The sequence below is a fragment of the Salmo salar genome, unplaced genomic scaffold, assembly GCF_965601325.2.
Source record: "Salmo salar unplaced genomic scaffold, fSalSal1 ptg000588l, whole genome shotgun sequence".
Classification (NCBI taxonomy): domain Eukaryota; kingdom Metazoa; phylum Chordata; class Actinopteri; order Salmoniformes; family Salmonidae; genus Salmo; species Salmo salar.
Genome location: NW_027675428.1, coordinates 845,258 through 862,516, shown reverse-complemented (window position 1 = coordinate 862,516; position 17,259 = coordinate 845,258). Strand labels below are relative to the sequence as shown.

The 17,259-nt window shown below is 41.9% G+C and overlaps 7 non-coding genes across 7 annotated transcripts; all 7 read left to right on the top strand.

Annotated features, from left to right (window-relative positions):
* The first annotated feature begins 5,397 nt into the window (after positions 1–5,397).
* Positions 5,398–5,469, top strand: trnap-ugg (transfer RNA proline (anticodon UGG)). The gene has a single exon. It is a non-coding gene; the product is annotated as a tRNA-Pro (tRNA).
* A 2,748-nt stretch (positions 5,470–8,217) lies between these two features.
* trnap-ugg (transfer RNA proline (anticodon UGG)) lies at positions 8,218–8,289 on the top strand. The gene has a single exon. It is a non-coding gene; the product is annotated as a tRNA-Pro (tRNA).
* A 2,749-nt stretch (positions 8,290–11,038) lies between these two features.
* Positions 11,039–11,110, top strand: trnap-ugg (transfer RNA proline (anticodon UGG)). Its single transcript has one exon. It is a non-coding gene; the product is annotated as a tRNA-Pro (tRNA).
* A 1,338-nt stretch (positions 11,111–12,448) lies between these two features.
* trnap-ugg (transfer RNA proline (anticodon UGG)) lies at positions 12,449–12,520 on the top strand. Its single transcript has one exon. It is a non-coding gene; the product is annotated as a tRNA-Pro (tRNA).
* A 1,338-nt stretch (positions 12,521–13,858) lies between these two features.
* Positions 13,859–13,930, top strand: trnap-ugg (transfer RNA proline (anticodon UGG)). The gene has a single exon. It is a non-coding gene; the product is annotated as a tRNA-Pro (tRNA).
* Positions 13,931–15,268: 1,338 nt separating this feature from the next.
* Positions 15,269–15,340, top strand: trnap-ugg (transfer RNA proline (anticodon UGG)). The gene has a single exon. It is a non-coding gene; the product is annotated as a tRNA-Pro (tRNA).
* A 1,338-nt stretch (positions 15,341–16,678) lies between these two features.
* Positions 16,679–16,750, top strand: trnap-ugg (transfer RNA proline (anticodon UGG)). Its single transcript has one exon. It is a non-coding gene; the product is annotated as a tRNA-Pro (tRNA).
* Positions 16,751–17,259: the final 509 nt, after the last annotated feature.

The window sequence follows — 17,259 nt, the reverse complement described above, 5'->3', positions numbered from 1 at the left end:
TTGGGCGCAGGACGAGGTGGCTGAATGGTTTAGGCGATGGACTGCGTATCTATTGTGATATTCACTAGTTGGCTCAATATCGCACTTCATTTAGAAAACCTGCAAAAACTAAGAGCAAATCTCTGACTTCCACTAACAAGGAGATTGATTCCAATGTAATACACTTGAAATGACACCCAGCCCCTAAACCTAGTGAATATCTCATGCTCTGCATTGGCTGGGAATCAAACCCTGGTCAACTGCTTGGAAGGCAGCTATGCTCACCACTATACCACCAATGCTATGTGAAGCTCTTAAGCAACATGGAGACATCGATTCATATCCTGACCGTCATTTTTGTGGAAAGTGAAAATTCTTTGACCAAACGGATCGTTGGTATAGTTGTACTATTATGGCTTAGGGTGCGAGAGGTCCCTGGTTAAAAAATCTATCATTTTAATCAGTACCTGTTACCTTCAGATTAGTCCCGTGACACTTGTGGAAAACGTAGGGCAAAACGGAGAACATTGTGACAAGTGGGGTCACATTAGTTTGTAGCCCAAAGATTTTGGATTCTACAAACAGATGTTTGCACATAGAGGGTTCCGACTTCAGACGAGTCCCCTGACACTTGTGGGGGACGTAGAGACAAATTGAGAACACCACCGTGTTCGTGAGGGTCTCCCCTTTCCAGGGAGTGGTCATACGATGTTGTAGGTCAAACGGTAGGTCAAACGGTATGGAGGCTTGAGACAGATACGACGCGTTTCTATCTCTCTAGTTGAAAACTGATCGATTTGAATGGGTATTTTTTACGTTCGTTTACTTTGATTCACGTACTGATGCATCAATCGACTCAAAATAAATGAGCTCCATTCTTTTTTAAGTTTTATTTTTTCATTTTCTCTTTTAAAATATTAATTGACCTCATTTTGCTCAATATTCATTTGTCAACACTCATCATCAGTTTGCTGTCGCGGCTTAAGAAGACAGAATGTGAAAGACACAGCAGATGAAATACAAAAGATTTGAACTGAAGCCTGGTCAACAGTTTGGAAGACTGCTATGCTCACAAGTATAGCACAAACACTCACTTGAGGTTCAATCTTTCCAAGCACCATGGACAAGAACAATTGATATCCTCATTGTAATTGCCGCAGAAAGCAAAACAATTTTATTCTTGTCTAAGTCTCGTTGGTCTAGGGGTATGATTCTCGCTTTGGGTGCGAGAGGTCCCGGGTTCAAATTCCGGATGAGCCCTTTTGCAGATCTTTTAACAAGCTCAGACAGGCAGATCTATGGCCACTGGTTGCAAACAGCCACCTCTTGGGTGCAGGACGAGGTGGCTGAATGGTTTAGGCGATGGACTGCGTATCTATTGTGATATTCACTAGTTGGCTCAATATCGCACTTCATTTAGAAAACCTGCAAAAACTAAGAGCAAATCTGACTTCCACGAACAAGGACATTGATTCCAATGTAATAGACTTGAAATGACACCCAGCCCCTGAAACTAGTGAATATCTCATGCTCTGCATTGGCTGGGAATCAAACCCTGGTCAACTGCTTGGAAGGCAGCTATGCTCACCACTATACCACCAATGCTATGTGAAGCTCTTAAGCAACATGGAGACATCGATTCATATCATGACCGTCATTTTTGTGGAAAGTGAAAATTCTTTGACCAAACGGATCGTTGGTATAGTTGTACTATTATGGCTTAGGGTGCGAGAGGTCCCTGGTTAAAAAATCTATCATTTTAATCAGTACCTGTTACCTTCAGATTAGTCCCGTGACACTTGTGGAAAACGTAGGGCAAAACGGAGAACATTGTGACAAGTGGGGTCACATTAGTTTGTAGCCCAAAGATTTTGGATTCTACAAACAGATGTTTGCACATAGAGGGTTCCGACTTCAGACGAGTCCCCTGACACTTGTGGGGGACGTAGAGACAAATTGAGAACATCACCGTGTTCGTGAGGGTCTCCCCTTTCCAGGGAGTGGTCATACGATGTTGTAGGTCAAACGGTTCAGATGCTACAGATGTTTTTGTGAGAATACCGATTATTGGTATGTCTCATGGTTTGACAAACACCGCTCTAGCTCCAACACCATTTATTGCAGATGTGGAGTTGTAACATAAACAGTTACGGAGGCTTGAGACAGATACGACGCGTTTCAATCGCTCTAGTTGAAAACTGATCGATTTGAATGGGTATTTTTTACGTTCGTTTACTTTGATTCACGTACTGATGCATCAATCGACTCAAAATAAATGAGCTCCATTCTTTTTTAAGTTTTATTTTTTCATTTTCTCTTTTAAAATATTAATTGACCTCATTTTGCTCAATATTCATTTGTCAACACTCATCATCAGTTTGCTGTCGCGGCTTAAGAAGACAGAATGTGAAAGACACAGCAGATGAAATACAAAAGATTTGAACTGAAGCCTGGTCAACAGTTTGGAAGACTGCTATGCTCACAAGTATAGCACAAACACTCACTTGAGGTTCAATCTTTCCAAGCACCATGGACAAGAACAATTGATATCCTCATTGTAATTGCCGCAGAAAGCAAAACAATTTTATTCTTGTCTAAGTCTCGTTGGTCTAGGGGTATGATTCTTGCTTTGGTTGCGAGAGGTCCCGGGTTCAAATTCCGGATGAGCCCTTTTGCAGATCTTTTAACAAGCTCAGACAGGCAGATCTCTGGCCACTGGTTGCAAACAGCCACCTCTTGGGCGCAGGACGAGGTGGCTGAATGGTTTAGGCGATGGACTGCGTATCTATTGTGATATTCACTAGTTGGCTCAATATCGCACTTCATTTAGAAAACCTGCAAAAACTAAGAGGAAATCTGACTTCCACGAACAAGGACATTGAATCCAATGTAATAGACTTGAAATGACACCCAGCCCCTGAAACTAGTGAATATCTCATGCTCTGCATTGGCTGGGAATCAAACCCTGGTCAACTGGTTGGAAGGCAGCTATGCTCACCACTATACCACCAATGCTATGTGAAGCTCTTAAGCAACATGGAGACATCGATTCATATCATGACCGTCATTTTTGTGGAAAGTGAAAATTCTTTGACCAAACGGATCGTTGGTATAGTTGTACTATTATGGCTTAGGGTGCGAGAGGTCCCTGGTTAAAAAATCTATCATTTTAATCAGTACCTGTTACCTTCAGATTAGTCCCGTGACACTTGTGGAAAACGTAGGGCAAAACGGAGAACATTGTGACAAGTGGGGTCACATTAGTTTGTAGCCCAAAGATTTTGGATTCTACAAACAGATGTTTGCACATAGAGGGTTCCGACTTCAGACGAGTCCCCTGACACTTGTGGGGGACGTAGAGACAAATTGAGAACACCACCGTGTTCGTGAGGGTCTCCCCTTTCCAGGGAGTGGTCATACGATGTTGTAGGTCAAACGGTTCAGATGCTACAGATGTTTTTGTGAGAATACCGATTATTGGTATGTCTCATGGTTTGACAAACACCGCTCTAGCTCCAACACCATTTATTGCAGATGTGGAGTTGTAACATAAACAGTTACGGAGGCTTGAGACAGATACGACGCGTTTCAATCGCTCTAGTTGAAAACTGATCGATTTGAATGGGTATTTTTTACGTTCGTTTACTTTGATTCACGTACTGATGCATCAATCGACTCAAAATAAATGAGCTCCATTCTTTTTTAAGTTTTATTTTTTCATTTTCTCTTTTAAAATATTAATTGACCTCATTTTGCTCAATATTCATTTGTCAACACTCATCATCAGTTTGCTGTCGCGGCTTAAGAAGACAGAATGTGAAAGACACAGCAGATGAAATACAAAAGATTTGAACTGAAGCCTGGTCAACAGTTTGGAAGACTGCTATGCTCACAAGTATAGCACAAACACTCACTTGAGGTTCAATCTTTCCAAGCACCATGGACAAGAACAATTGATATCCTCATTGTAATTGCCGCAGAAAGCAAAACAATTTTATTCTTGTCTAAGTCTCGTTGGTCTAGGGGTATGATTCTTGCTTTGGTTGCGAGAGGTCCCGGGTTCAAATTCCGGATGAGCCCTTTTGCAGATCTTTTAACAAGCTCAGACAGGCAGATCTCTGGCCACTGGTTGCAAACAGCCACCTCTTGGGCGCAGGACGAGGTGGCTGAATGGTTTAGGCGATGGACTGCGTATCTATTGTGATATTCACTAGTTGGCTCAATATCGCACTTCATTTAGAAAACCTGCAAAAACTAAGAGGAAATCTGACTTCCACGAACAAGGACATTGAATCCAATGTAATAGACTTGAAATGACACCCAGCCCCTGAAACTAGTGAATATCTCATGCTCTGCATTGGCTGGGAATCAAACCCTGGTCAACTGCTTGGAAGGCAGCTATGCTCACCACTATACCACCAATGCTATGTGAAGCTCTTAAGCAACATGGAGACATCGATTCATATCATGACCGTCATTTTTGTGGAAAGTGAAAATTCTTTGACCAAACGGATCGTTGGTATAGTTGTACTATTATGGCTTAGGGTGCGAGAGGTCCCTGGTTAAAAAATCTATCATTTTAATCAGTACCTGTTACCTTCAGATTAGTCCCGTGACACTTGTGGAAAACGTAGGGCAAAACGGAGAACATTGTGACAAGTGGGGTCACATTAGTTTGTAGCCCAAAGATTTTGGATTCTACAAACAGATGTTTGCACATAGAGGGTTCCGACTTCAGACGAGTCCCCTGACACTTGTGGGGGACGTAGAGACAAATTGAGAACACCACCGTGTTCGTGAGGGTCTCCCCTTTCCAGGGAGTGGTCATACGATGTTGTAGGTCAAACGGTTCAGATGCTACAGATGTTTTTGTGAGAATACCGATTATTGGTATGTCTCATGGTTTGACAAACACCGCTCTAGCTCCACCACCATTTATTGCAGATGTGGAGTTGTAACATAAACAGTTACGGAGGCTTGAGACAGATACGACGCGTTTCAATCTCTCTAGTTGAAAACTGATCGATTTGAATGGGTATTTTTTACGTTCGTTTACTTTGATTCACGTACTGATGCATCAATCGACTCAAAATAAATGAGCTCCATTCTTTTTTAAGTTTTATTTTTTCATTTTCTCTTTTAAAATATTAATTGACTTCATTTTGCTCAATATTCATTTGTCAACACTCATCATCAGTTTGCTGTCGCGGCTTAAGAAGACAGAATGTGAAAGACACAGCAGATGAAATACAAAAGATTTGAACTGAAGCCTGGTCAACAGTTTGGAAGACTGCTATGCTCACAAGTATAGCACAAACACTCACATGAGGTTCAATCTTTCCAAGCACCATGGACAAGAACAATTGATATCCTCATTGTAATTGCCGCAGAAAGCAAAACAATTTTATTCTTGTCTAAGTCTCGTTGGTCTAGTGGTATGATTCTCGCTTTGGGTGCGAGAGGTCCCGGGTTCAAATCCCGGATGAGCCCTTTTGCAGATCTTTTAACAAGCTCAGACAGGCAGATCTCTGGCCACTGGTTGCAAACAGCCACCTCTTGGGTGCAGGACGAGGTGGCTGAATGGTTTAGGCGATGGACTGCGTATCTATTGTGATATTCACTAGTTGGCTCAATATCGCACTTCATTTAGAAAACCTGCAAAAACTAAGAGCAAATCTGACTTCCACGAACAAGGACATTGATTCCAATGTAATAGACTTGAAATGACACCCAGCCCCTGAAACTAGTGAATATCTCATGCTCTGCATTGGCTGGGAATCAAACCCTGGTCAACTGCTTGGAAGGCAGCTATGCTCACCACTATACCACCAATGCTATGTGAAGCTCTTAAGCAACATGGAGACATCGATTCATATCCTGAGAGTCATTTTTGTGGAAAGTGAAAATTCTTTGACCAAACGGATCGTTGGTATAGTTGTACTATTATGGCTTAGGGTGCGAGAGGTCCCTGGTTAAAAAATCTATCATTTTAATCAGTACCTGTTACCTTCAGATTAGTCCCGTGACACTTGTGGAAAACGTAGGGCAAAACGGAGAACATTGTGACAAGTGGGGTCACATTAGTTTGTAGCCCAAAGATTTTGGATTCAACAAACAGATGTTTGCACATAGAGGGTTCCGACTTCAGACGAGTCCCCTGACACTTGTGGGGGACGTAGAGACAAATTGAGAACACCACCGTGTTCGTGAGGGTCTCCCCTTTCCAGGGAGTGGTCATACGATGTTGTAGGTCAAACGGTTCAGATGCTACAGATGTTTTTGTGAGAATACCGATTATTGGTATGTCTCATGGTTTGACAAACACCGCTCTAGCTCCAACACCATTTATTGCAGATGTGGAGTTGTAACATAAACAGTTACGGAGGCTTGAGACAGATACGACGCGTTTCAATCGCTCTAGTTGAAAACTGATCGATTTGAATGGGTATTTTTTACGTTCGTTTACTTTGATTCACGTACTGATGCATCAATCGACTCAAAATAAATGAGCTCCATTCTTTTTTAAGTTTTATTTTTTCATTTTCTCTTTTAAAATATTAATTGACCTCATTTTGCTCAATATTCATTTGTCAACACTCATCATCAGTTTGCTGTCGCGGCTTAAGAAGACAGAATGTGAAAGACACAGCAGATGAAATACAAAAGATTTGAACTGAAGCCTGGTCAACAGTTTGGAAGACTGCTATGCTCACAAGTATAGCACAAACACTCACTTGAGGTTCAATCTTTCCAAGCACCATGGACAAGAACAATTGATATCCTCATTGTAATTGCCGCAGAAAGCAAAACAATTTTATTCTTGTCTAAGTCTCGTTGGTCTAGGGGTATGATTCTTGCTTTGGTTGCGAGAGGTCCCGGGTTCAAATTCCGGATGAGCCCTTTTGCAGATCTTTTAACAAGCTCAGACAGGCAGATCTCTGGCCACTGGTTGCAAACAGCCACCTCTTGGGCGCAGGACGAGGTGGCTGAATGGTTTAGGCGATGGACTGCGTATCTATTGTGATATTCACTAGTTGGCTCAATATCGCACTTCATTTAGAAAACCTGCAAAAACTAAGAGGAAATCTGACTTCCACGAACAAGGACATTGAATCCAATGTAATAGACTTGAAATGACACCCAGCCCCTGAAACTAGTGAATATCTCATGCTCTGCATTGGCTGGGAATCAAACCCTGGTCAACTGCTTGGAAGGCAGCTATGCTCACCACTATACCACCAATGCTATGTGAAGCTCTTAAGCAACATGGAGACATCGATTCATATCATGACCGTCATTTTTGTGGAAAGTGAAAATTCTTTGACCAAACGGATCGTTGGTATAGTTGTACTATTATGGCTTAGGGTGCGAGAGGTCCCTGGTTAAAAAATCTATCATTTTAATCAGTACCTGTTACCTTCAGATTAGTCCCGTGACACTTGTGGAAAACGTAGGGCAAAACGGAGAACATTGTGACAAGTGGGGTCACATTAGTTTGTAGCCCAAAGATTTTGGATTCTACAAACAGATGTTTGCACATAGAGGGTTCCGACTTCAGACGAGTCCCCTGACACTTGTGGGGGACGTAGAGACAAATTGAGAACACCACCGTGTTCGTGAGGGTCTCCCCTTTCCAGGGAGTGGTCATACGATGTTGTAGGTCAAACGGTTCAGATGCTACAGATGTTTTTGTGAGAATACCGATTATTGGTATGTCTCATGGTTTGACAAACACCGCTCTAGCTCCACCACCATTTATTGCAGATGTGGAGTTGTAACATAAACAGTTACGGAGGCTTGAGACAGATACGACGCGTTTCAATCTCTCTAGTTGAAAACTGATCGATTTGAATGGGTATTTTTTACGTTCGTTTACTTTGATTCACGTACTGATGCATCAATCGACTCAAAATAAATGAGCTCCATTCTTTTTGAAGTTTTATTTTTTCATTTTCTCTTTTAAAATATTAATTGACTTCATTTTGCTCAATATTCATTTGTCAACACTCATCATCAGTTTGCTGTCGCGGCTTAAGAAGACAGAATGTGAAAGACACAGCAGATGAAATACAAAAGATTTGAACTGAAGCCTGGTCAACAGTTTGGAAGACTGCTATGCTCACAAGTATAGCACAAACACTCACATGAGGTTCAATCTTTCCAAGCACCATGGACAAGAACAATTGATATCCTCATTGTAATTGCCGCAGAAAGCAAAACAATTTTATTCTTGTCTAAGTCTCGTTGGTCTAGTGGTATGATTCTCGCTTTGGGTGCGAGAGGTCCCGGGTTCAAATCCCGGATGAGCCCTTTTGCAGATCTTTTAACAAGCTCAGACAGGCAGATCTCTGGCCACTGGTTGCAAACAGCCACCTCTTGGGTGCAGGACGAGGTGGCTGAATGGTTTAGGCGATGGACTGCGTATCTATTGTGATATTCACTAGTTGGCTCAATATCGCACTTCATTTAGAAAACCTGCAAAAACTAAGAGCAAATCTGACTTCCACAAACAAGGACATTGATTCCAATGTAATAGACTTGAAATGACACCCAGCCCCTGAAACTAGTGAATATCTCATGCTCTGCATTGGCTGGGAATCAAACCCTGGTCAACTGCTTGGAAGGCAGCTATGCTCACCACTATACCACCAATGCTATGTGAAGCTCTTAAGCAACATGGAGACATCGATTCATATCATGACCGTCATTTTTGTGGAAAGTGAAAATTCTTTGACCAAACGGATCGCTGGTATAGTTGTACTATTATGGCTTAGGGTGCGAGAGGTCCCTGGTTAAAAAATCTATCATTTTAATCAGTACCTGTTACCTTCAGATTAGTCCCGTGACACTTGTGGAAAACGTAGGGCAAAACGGAGAACATTGTGACAAGTGGGGTCACATTAGTTTTTTAGCCCAAAGATTTTGGATTCTACAAACAGATGTTTGCACATAGAGGGTTCCGACTTCAGACGAGTCCCCTGACACTTGTGGGGGACGTAGAGACAAATTGAGAACACCACCGTGTTCGTGAGGGTCTCCCCTTTCCAGGGAGTGGTCATACGATGTTGTAGGTCAAACGGTTCAGATGCTACAGATGTTTTTGTGAGAATACCGATTATTGGTATGTCTCATGGTTTGACAAACACCGCTCTAGCTCCACCACCATTTATTGCAGATGTGGAGTTGTAACATAAACAGTTACGGAGGCTTGAGACAGATACGACGCGTTTCAATCTCTCTAGTTGAAAACTGATCGATTTGAATGGGTATTTTTTACGTTCGTTTACTTTGATTCACGTACTGATGCATCAATCGACTCAAAATAAATGAGCTCCATTCTTTTTGAAGTTTTATTTTTTCATTTTCTCTTTTAAAATATTAATTGACTTCATTTTGCTCAATATTCATTTGTCAACACTCATCATCAGTTTGCTGTCGCGGCTTAAGAAGACAGAATGTGAAAGACACAGCAGATGAAATACAAAAGATTTGAACTGAAGCCTGGTCAACAGTTTGGAAGACTGCTATGCTCACAAGTATAGCACAAACACTCACATGAGGTTCAATCTTTCCAAGCACCATGGACAAGAACAATTGATATCCTCATTGTAATTGCCGCAGAAAGCAAAACAATTTTATTCTTGTCTAAGTCTCGTTGGTCTAGGGGTATGATTCTCGCTTTGGGTGCGAGAGGTCCCGGGTTCAAATCCCGGATGAGCCCTTTTGCAGATATTTTAACATGCTCAGACAGGCAGATCTCTGGCCACTGGTTGCAAACAGCCACCTCTTGGGTGCAGGACGAGGTGGCTGAATGGTTTAGGCGATGGACTGCGTATCTATTGTGATATTCACTAGTTGGCTCAATATCGCACTTCATTTAGAAAACCTGCAAAAACTAAGAGCAAATCTGACTTCCACGAACAAGGACATTGATTCCAATGTAATAGACTTGAAATGACACCCAGACCCTGAAACTAGTGAATATCTCATGCTCTGCATTGGCTGGGAATCAAACCCTGGTCAACTGCTTGGAAGGCAGCTATGCTCACCACTATACCACCAATGCTATGTGAAGCTCTTAAGCAACATGGAGACATCGATTCATATCCTGACCGTCATTTTTGTGGAAAGTGAAAATTCTTTGACCAAACGGATCGTTGGTATAGTTGTACTTATATGGCTTAGGGTGCGAGAGGTCCCTGGTTAAAAAATCTATCATTTTAATCAGTACCTGTTACCTTCAGATTAGTCCCGTGACACTTGTGGAAAACGTAGGGCAAAACGGAGAACATTGTGACAAGTGGGGTCACATTAGTTTGTAGCCCAAAGATTTTGGATTCTACAAACAGATGTTTGCACATAGAGGGTTCCGACTTCAGACGAGTCCCCTGACACTTGTGGGGGACGTAGAGACAAATTGAGAACACCACCGTGTTCGTGAGGGTCTCCCCTTTCCAGGGAGTGGTCATACGATGTTGTAGGTCAAACGGTTCAGATGCTACAGATGTTTTTGTGAGAATACCGATTATTGGTATGTCTCATGGTTTGACAAACACCGCTCTAGCTCCACCACCATTTATTGCAGATGTGGAGTTGTAACATAAACAGTTACGGAGGCTTGAGACAGATACGACGCGTTTCAATCTCTCTAGTTGAAAACTGATCGATTTGAATGGGTATTTTTTACGTTCGTTTACTTTGATTCACGTACTGATGCATCAATCGACTCAAAATAAATGAGCTCCATTCTTTTTTAAGTTTTATTTTTTCATTTTCTCTTTTAAAATATTAATTGACTTCATTTTGCTCAATATTCATTTGTCAACACTCATCATCAGTTTGCTGTCGCGGCTTAAGAAGACAGAATGTGAAAGACACAGCAGATGAAATACAAAAGATTTGAACTGAAGCCTGGTCAACAGTTTGGAAGACTGCTATGCTCACAAGTATAGCACAAACACTCACATGAGGTTCAATCTTTCCAAGCACCATGGACAAGAACAATTGATATCCTCATTGTAATTGCCGCAGAAAGCAAAACAATTTTATTCTTGTCTAAGTCTCGTTGGTCTAGTGGTATGATTCTCGCTTTGGGTGCGAGAGGTCCCGGGTTCAAATCCCGGATGAGCCCTTTTGCAGATCTTTTAACAAGCTCAGACAGGCAGATCTCTGGCCACTGGTTGCAAACAGCCACCTCTTGGGTGCAGGACGAGGTGGCTGAATGGTTTAGGCGATGGACTGCGTATCTATTGTGATATTCACTAGTTGGCTCAATATCGCACTTCATTTAGAAAACCTGCAAAAACTAAGAGCAAATCTGACTTCCACGAACAAGGACATTGATTCCAATGTAATAGACTTGAAATGACACCCAGACCCTGAAACTAGTGAATATCTCATGCTCTGCATTGGCTGGGAATCAAACCCTGGTCAACTGCTTGGAAGGCAGCTATGCTCACCACTATACCACCAATGCTATGTGAAGCTCTTAAGCAACATGGAGACATCGATTCATATCCTGACCGTCATTTTTGTGGAAAGTGAAAATTCTTTGACCAAACGGATCGTTGGTATAGTTGTACTTATATGGCTTAGGGTGCGAGAGGTCCCTGGTTAAAAAATCTATCATTTTAATCAGTACCTGTTACCTTCAGATTAGTCCCGTGACACTTGTGGAAAACGTAGGGCAAAACGGAGAACATTGTGACAAGTGGGGTCACATTAGTTTGTAGCCCAAAGATTTTGGATTCTACAAACAGATGTTTGCACATAGAGGGTTCCGACTTCAGACGAGTCCCCTGACACTTGTGGGGGACGTAGAGACAAATTGAGAACACCACCGTGTTCGTGAGGGTCTCCCCTTTCCAGGGAGTGGTCATACGATGTTGTAGGTCAAACGGTTCAGATGCTACAGATGTTTTTGTGAGAATACCGATTATTGGTATGTCTCATGGTTTGACAAACACCGCTCTAGCTCCACCACCATTTATTGCAGATGTGGAGTTGTAACATAAACAGTTACGGAGGCTTGAGACAGATACGACGCGTTTCAATCTCTCTAGTTGAAAACTGATCGATTTGAATGGGTATTTTTTACGTTCGTTTACTTTGATTCACGTACTGATGCATCAATCGACTCAAAATAAATGAGCTCCATTCTTTTTGAAGTTTTATTTTTTCATTTTCTCTTTTAAAATATTAATTGACTTCATTTTGCTCAATATTCATTTGTCAACACTCATCATCAGTTTGCTGTCGCGGCTTAAGAAGACAGAATGTGAAAGACACAGCAGATGAAATACAAAAGATTTGAACTGAAGCCTGGTCAACAGTTTGGAAGACTGCTATGCTCACAAGTATAGCACAAACACTCACATGAGGTTCAATCTTTCCAAGCACCATGGACAAGAACAATTGATATCCTCATTGTAATTGCCGCAGAAAGCAAAACAATTTTATTCTTGTCTAAGTCTCGTTGGTCTAGTGGTATGATTCTCGCTTTGGGTGCGAGAGGTCCCGGGTTCAAATCCCGGATGAGCCCTTTTGCAGATCTTTTAACAAGCTCAGACAGGCAGATCTCTGGCCACTGGTTGCAAACAGCCACCTCTTGGGTGCAGGACGAGGTGGCTGAATGGTTTAGGCGATGGACTGCGTATCTATTGTGATATTCACTAGTTGGCTCAATATCGCACTTCATTTAGAAAACCTGCAAAAACTAAGAGCAAATCTGACTTCCACAAACAAGGACATTGATTCCAATGTAATAGACTTGAAATGACACCCAGACCCTGAAACTAGTGAATATCTCATGCTCTGCATTGGCTGGGAATCAAACCCTGGTCAACTGCTTGGAAGGCAGCTATGCTCACCACTATACCACCAATGCTATGTGAAGCTCTTAAGCAACATGGAGACATCGATTCATATCCTGACCGTCATTTTTGTGGAAAGTGAAAATTCTTTGACCAAACGGATCGTTGGTATAGTTGTACTTATATGGCTTAGGGTGCGAGAGGTCCCTGGTTAAAAAATCTATCATTTTAATCAGTACCTGTTACCTTCAGATTAGTCCCGTGACACTTGTGGAAAACGTAGGGCAAAACGGAGAACATTGTGACAAGTGGGGTCACATTAGTTTGTAGCCCAAAGATTTTGGATTCTACAAACAGATGTTTGCACATAGAGGGTTCCGACTTCAGACGAGTCCCCTGACACTTGTGGGGGACGTAGAGACAAATTGAGAACACCACCGTGTTCGTGAGGGTCTCCCCTTTCCAGGGAGTGGTCATACGATGTTGTAGGTCAAACGGTTCAGATGCTACAGATGTTTTTGTGAGAATACCGATTATTGGTATGTCTCATGGTTTGACAAACACCGCTCTAGCTCCACCACCATTTATTGCAGATGTGGAGTTGTAACATAAACAGTTACGGAGGCTTGAGACAGATACGACGCGTTTCAATCTCTCTAGTTGAAAACTGATCGATTTGAATGGGTATTTTTTACGTTCGTTTACTTTGATTCACGTACTGATGCATCAATCGACTCAAAATAAATGAGCTCCATTCTTTTTTAAGTTTTATTTTTTCATTTTCTCTTTTAAAATATTAATTGACTTCATTTTGCTCAATATTCATTTGTCAACACTCATCATCAGTTTGCTGTCGCGGCTTAAGAAGACAGAATGTGAAAGACACAGCAGATGAAATACAAAAGATTTGAACTGAAGCCTGGTCAACAGTTTGGAAGACTGCTATGCTCACAAGTATAGCACAAACACTCACATGAGGTTCAATCTTTCCAAGCACCATGGACAAGAACAATTGATATCCTCATTGTAATTGCCGCAGAAAGCAAAACAATTTTATTCTTGTCTAAGTCTCGTTGGTCTAGTGGTATGATTCTCGCTTTGGGTGCGAGAGGTCCCGGGTTCAAATCCCGGATGAGCCCTTTTGCAGATCTTTTAACAAGCTCAGACAGGCAGATCTCTGGCCACTGGTTGCAAACAGCCACCTCTTGGGTGCAGGACGAGGTGGCTGAATGGTTTAGGCGATGGACTGCGTATCTATTGTGATATTCACTAGTTGGCTCAATATCGCACTTCATTTAGAAAACCTGCAAAAACTAAGAGCAAATCTGACTTCCACGAACAAGGACATTGATTCCAATGTAATAGACTTGAAATGACACCCAGACCCTGAAACTAGTGAATATCTCATGCTCTGCATTGGCTGGGAATCAAACCCTGGTCAACTGCTTGGAAGGCAGCTATGCTCACCACTATACCACCAATGCTATGTGAAGCTCTTAAGCAACATGGAGACATCGATTCATATCCTGACCGTCATTTTTGTGGAAAGTGAAAATTCTTTGACCAAACGGATCGTTGGTATAGTTGTACTTATATGGCTTAGGGTGCGAGAGGTCCCTGGTTAAAAAATCTATCATTTTAATCAGTACCTGTTACCTTCAGATTAGTCCCGTGACACTTGTGGAAAACGTAGGGCAAAACGGAGAACATTGTGACAAGTGGGGTCACATTAGTTTGTAGCCCAAAGATTTTGGATTCTACAAACAGATGTTTGCACATAGAGGGTTCCGACTTCAGACGAGTCCCCTGACACTTGTGGGGGACGTAGAGACAAATTGAGAACACCACCGTGTTCGTGAGGGTCTCCCCTTTCCAGGGAGTGGTCATACGATGTTGTAGGTCAAACGGTTCAGATGCTACAGATGTTTTTGTGAGAATACCGATTATTGGTATGTCTCATGGTTTGACAAACACCGCTCTAGCTCCACCACCATTTATTGCAGATGTGGAGTTGTAACATAAACAGTTACGGAGGCTTGAGACAGATACGACGCGTTTCAATCTCTCTAGTTGAAAACTGATCGATTTGAATGGGTATTTTTTACGTTCGTTTACTTTGATTCACGTACTGATGCATCAATCGACTCAAAATAAATGAGCTCCATTCTTTTTGAAGTTTTATTTTTTCATTTTCTCTTTTAAAATATTAATTGACTTCATTTTGCTCAATATTCATTTGTCAACACTCATCATCAGTTTGCTGTCGCGGCTTAAGAAGACAGAATGTGAAAGACACAGCAGATGAAATACAAAAGATTTGAACTGAAGCCTGGTCAACAGTTTGGAAGACTGCTATGCTCACAAGTATAGCACAAACACTCACATGAGGTTCAATCTTTCCAAGCACCATGGACAAGAACAATTGATATCCTCATTGTAATTGCCGCAGAAAGCAAAACAATTTTATTCTTGTCTAAGTCTCGTTGGTCTAGTGGTATGATTCTCGCTTTGGGTGCGAGAGGTCCCGGGTTCAAATCCCGGATGAGCCCTTTTGCAGATCTTTTAACAAGCTCAGACAGGCAGATCTCTGGCCACTGGTTGCAAACAGCCACCTCTTGGGTGCAGGACGAGGTGGCTGAATGGTTTAGGCGATGGACTGCGTATCTATTGTGATATTCACTAGTTGGCTCAATATCGCACTTCATTTAGAAAACCTGCAAAAACTAAGAGCAAATCTGACTTCCACAAACAAGGACATTGATTCCAATGTAATAGACTTGAAATGACACCCAGACCCTGAAACTAGTGAATATCTCATGCTCTGCATTGGCTGGGAATCAAACCCTGGTCAACTGCTTGGAAGGCAGCTATGCTCACCACTATACCACCAATGCTATGTGAAGCTCTTAAGCAACATGGAGACATCGATTCATATCCTGACCGTCATTTTTGTGGAAAGTGAAAATTCTTTGACCAAACGGATCGTTGGTATAGTTGTACTTATATGGCTTAGGGTGCGAGAGGTCCCTGGTTAAAAAATCTATCATTTTAATCAGTACCTGTTACCTTCAGATTAGTCCCGTGACACTTGTGGAAAACGTAGGGCAAAACGGAGAACATTGTGACAAGTGGGGTCACATTAGTTTGTAGCCCAAAGATTTTGGATTCTACAAACAGATGTTTGCACATAGAGGGTTCCGACTTCAGACGAGTCCCCTGACACTTGTGGGGGACGTAGAGACAAATTGAGAACACCACCGTGTTCGTGAGGGTCTCCCCTTTCCAGGGAGTGGTCATACGATGTTGTAGGTCAAACGGTTCAGATGCTACAGATGTTTTTGTGAGAATACCGATTATTGGTATGTCTCATGGTTTGACAAACACCGCTCTAGCTCCACCACCATTTATTGCAGATGTGGAGTTGTAACATAAACAGTTACGGAGGCTTGAGACAGATACGACGCGTTTCAATCTCTCTAGTTGAAAACTGATCGATTTGAATGGGTATTTTTTACGTTCGTTTACTTTGATTCACGTACTGATGCATCAATCGACTCAAAATAAATGAGCTCCATTCTTTTTTAAGTTTTATTTTTTCATTTTCTCTTTTAAAATATTAATTGACTTCATTTTGCTCAATATTCATTTGTCAACACTCATCATCAGTTTGCTGTTGCGGCTTAAGAAGACAGAATGTGAAAGACACAGCAGATGAAATACAAAAGATTTGAACTGAAGCCTGGTCAACAGTTTGGAAGACTGCTATGCTCACAAGTATAGCACAAACACTCACATGAGGTTCAATCTTTCCAAGCACCATGGACAAGAACAATTGATATCCTCATTGTAATTGCCGCAGAAAGCAAAACAATTTTATTCTTGTCTAAGGCTTGTTGGTCTAGGGGTATGATTCTCGCTTTGGGTGCGAGAGGTCCCGGGTTCAAATCCCGGATGAGCCCTTTTGCAGATCTTTTAACAAGCTCAGACAGGCAGATCTCTGGCCGCTGGTTGCAAACAGCTACCTCTTGGGCGCAGGACGAGGTGGCTGAATGGTTTAGGCGATGGACTGCGTATCTATTGTGATATTCACTAGTTGGCTCAATATCGCACTTCATTTAGAAAACCTGCAAAAACTAAGAGCAAATCTGACTTCCACTAACAAGGACATTGATTCCAATGTAATACACTTGAAATGACACCCAGCCCCTAAACCCAGTGAATATCTCATGCTCTGCATTGGCTGGGAATCGAACCATGGTCAACTGCTTGGAAGGCAGCTATGCTCACCACTATACCACCAATGCTATGTGAAGCTCTTAAGCAACATGGAGACATCGATTCATATCCTGACCGTCATTTTTGTGGAAAGTGAAAATTCTTTGACCAAACGGATCGTTGGTATAGTTGTACTATTATGGCTTAGGGTGCGAGAGGTCCCTGGTTAAAAAATCTATCATTTTAATCAGTA